Here is a 4,042-nt window from a genome sequence, read left to right on the forward strand (position 1 = left end):
GCTCACTGGGCACCGGCGATGTGCCACCGACCAAATACGGAGCATTGAAAGAATCCCCCTCTCCTTGGTGGTCGGACGTCAACGCATCAGTCATGACTACGATAGAATAAGAAGGGAAAGATGTAGATTTGGGCAAAAATTTTGAGTTGAAACAATAGAGAACTAAAATGCCAGGTTCTGTGAAAGAAGCAATCCCTCAAAGTAGCCGAATCGCCACTGGAAAGGCAAATGAATGAATATATAGGGGCAAAGCAGCAACTCCCCACCTACCCAGAAAACCAATTAATTTTGACAGCATTATCATCACCCTCTCCTAGGGAAATGTACTAGTAGAATCGACCCGGGTACTTTTACCAGAATAAGCGAATGCTGCTACCCTGCAAAATTCGAGAAGCTGCGAGGCCTCAGGGGCTCCTCATAATTGCTGGCACCGGCCCGATAGAAGATGAAAATTTAACTTCAGGGCAGGACTCGATTTAAGGGTCCCGGCCACTCCAAGTACGATTTTTGAAAAGCTAACGTCAAAAGTCGAAGGTTAATTCCGCGAGAGCAAAAGAACGGAAAAACTGAAAGAAGTAAAACCCCTTTTTTACATTGCCAAAAACATATCTATAAGAGACATTTTTACAAGATTCATCCTCCGGGGATTGCATACAAAAGAAAAAAAGAAAGAAAGCAAAACGATATGAGGCCTACCCTTTATCACCACTATCTCCGCCCTCATCTAGGGAAATAGAAAGTGCCAACTCTCTCTCCGACTCGAGGGCCTCCTCAAGATCAACTGACAGATCGACGCCCCTGGCCTCGATCTCCTCCAGGGTTTATCTCCTCGCCTCCGCCCTAGCATGTTTAATAGCCCGAGTTAGTTTCTGCTCAGCTGCTATCGATATGTCACGAGATATTTGATACGTTGTGGCTGCATCCTCCAGATAAGTAGTTGCATTTCCTTCAATCTCGGACTTGGCTGCGACAAATGCAGCAATCTCCTTACGAGCATCCTTGAGAAGATCACTGGATGACACCAACTCCACAGTCGCCACCTCGCTTTGTTTCCTCAGCCCGAGGATCTCCACGTTCAGTCGATTAATCTGCGAGTCATTTTGCTCGACCTGCAAAAGAAAGATAAGCCAATATGTGTCGAAATATGGGAGCAAAGGTTGGGTATGAGCAGTGAGATCAGCCTTTTCCCGGAACGCTCTCTCCAAAGCTGCTCGGCGCTCTCCAGATTCTTTCTCTCCTCGGGTAGAGTGAGACTCCGACTCTCGTAGAATCGAGGTAAGCTTCTTAAACTCGTTCTCACGGTATGAAAGCTCCTCACGACGCTGAGAAAGGGCATGATCATATATATCCTTGCACTGCGTCATAGTGGAAGAGTTAGAAAAACAAAGAATGATGCCCGAGACTAAAAGAAATATACGAAAGATAGCTATCACCTAAATTTAGAATTTAATTAATTTAGCTAGGTTTTAAATTAAAGAAAAGGAAAAGAAGCAACAAAAGAAAAATGGGCAAGTTTTGCTTTAATTTGGAAATTGAGCTAAATTTGGTTTTAGAAAACCCATTCCCTCTCCAAACTTGTCCTAGCTCATCCCCTCTAGAAGCCCAATCCGTCCTTGACCCATATCACTCCTTAGAACACCTAAATCATTCCCCAGTCCTTTCCTACACCTAAGCGATAGAAATCAGATCCCTTTCTCTTTCAAACAAATGGCGCTCCTTATCTTCTTTTTCTTCATCAAAAATTACAAGAGAAGAACTAGAAGACCGGATCCCTCCCAAAAAACCATAGAAACGGCGCTCAAGAGCTCTTTTCTTCTTCTTCTTTCATTTCTCAAAATTCTATGCGAAGAACGCAAACCAGACCCCTATTCTTCACACCAAAGAACACCCCTATTCTTATATTTCTTTCACCCCTATTTCTATGGCAATGAAACTCATTGGAAGTCGGCGAAATTGCAGCTCCCATTTTGTTCACTAATGGTGTTTCATATCTAACAAGATCTGACCGGTTTTGTTCTTATTTTTGTCGGAAAATCACTCATCATCCATTATTTGCTCACTGCTACAAGTGAATGCAGATGAAGAAAGCTCCAAACCAGTTATGATTCGAGCTATTTTTGGACGAAAGTTGAGTCCGGCATCACTGTGTTGCTGCTGTATATGCTGTATTTGTGGATTTTCTGCTTTGCTGAGTTCCAACCTTCCTTCACCTGGCCTTTGTTTGTTAAATCTTAGTCAGTTCATGAGAAATTAGGTACATATCTCAAATTGTATTTCCTTTTTGACTTACAATGAAATGTTGGCTACTAGATTCTTCTCCATCTGATTTGTTCGGTTTAAGTATTTAAATTTGAAGATTTAAGTTGGATATTAGTGATTGCTAGGAATGCCTTGAAGCTTAGTCAAAGAATTATTCTGAATTGTTTTGGCTGTGTAGTTGAAATTTTTCTCATGTCTAAATTTTTAGCCGCTATAAATAATTATTCATCTAGGATATTTAACAAAAGTCTAGAGTAAATCTCAAAATTTATATTTTGGGTCTGTTTGACTGTTTTTATGAACATTAGGATTATCATTGTGAAGATGCTAGCGGAACTTGATATAAATGTTGTTGCTTGTTGCTACCGAATATTTAGAAGCATTTTAATTTACCAAACTTCTAGGCAACAGTGGTGAAAATAAAAGGCTACAGTTAGAAGAATTCTATCTCGTAGGAAATGCACTAATTTAGTATGTTATGTGTGATTTACGTACTCTTTACTTAATACGAAGAACTCTAGGCAGTAATTTGTTGATATTTGCCATTTCCTGTGTGTTTTAATCAGATTTCCTCTCTATTGGAATTTTATATACTCTTATTTACGTCAATTCTTTAATAATGAATGAGAAGGAAAAAATTTCCCTTAAGTGTTCCATACAGAGAATTTTTTGTGTAGTGGGGGTTTAATTTGCCTCAAGTACTGTGTGCTTAGGATTGTTATCAAAAGAATTGACGCAAGTTAGAGACTATGGTCATTGAGAACTATTTGTGTGTTTGAAGTAGAATGTTTGGACATAACTATTTATCCCATTCACAACTGTCAATATTAAGCTAGCGAATCATATGAACATCCATAGTTTGCCTTAATTGAGTACAAATCTTTTAAAAAATATTGAGGCATGTCATCTACAAATGAATCCTGTAATCCATGGCCCTCACATAAATACAAAACTAGTGTATAAAACACTTGAAACATTCGTAGTTTGGTTTAGGCATGTTTATAATAAAATCACCGTGACTATGGGTACGGTTCCCGTGACATTGTTATGATACCTAATCCCCAAAATCGGGTGTGCATTTTATGTGACCCGATCGTAACAACTTCGAACATTAATAATAAAATAAGCATGTCGTGAATCGCGGGTGCATTTCATGTTGCGTAGTTCGTGGCGTGTTCCAAATCAAACAAGTGTATGACAATCGTAACTTGTTCAGAAAATAATTCCATAAATCCTAAAAGCGGTTTTAAAATAAATAAAAGGCGATTATAAAAGTCAAAAATACACAATAGGTTTAAAACATGTAATAAATCAAATAATAGGCCAATATTAATAGTTTAAGCTACCGTGCTAGAACCACGGAACCGAGGAATGCCTAACACCTTCTCTCGGTTAACAAAATTTCTTACTTAGAATTTCAGGTTCGCAGACTTTTAAATAAATTCGAAATTTCTTCGATTGGGATTTTAAAATAAATTGGTGACTTAGGACACCAAATAAACTATTCCAAGTGGCGACTCTGAAAATAAATAAAATAATCCCATTTCATATAATGTCACTTTAATTGAAAAAACTCCCATAGACCCTTCTCGGGGTGTGAAAGGAGCTGTGACAACTCTGGCGACTCTACTGGGTAAAAGAATCCAGAACTTCTAGTTCAAGGTTTAGAATTCGAGCTTAGAATAATTGTTATACTTGGCTTTATTTATTATCTAATTTCTACATGTTTAAGCCTAATGTGCTAAATGTCGTTTTTTACCGCTTTGATATTGTTTGAACTGTA

This window comes from Nicotiana tabacum, chromosome 16, assembly GCF_000715075.1.
Source record: "Nicotiana tabacum cultivar K326 chromosome 16, ASM71507v2, whole genome shotgun sequence".
Classification (NCBI taxonomy): Eukaryota; Viridiplantae; Streptophyta; class Magnoliopsida; order Solanales; family Solanaceae; genus Nicotiana; species Nicotiana tabacum.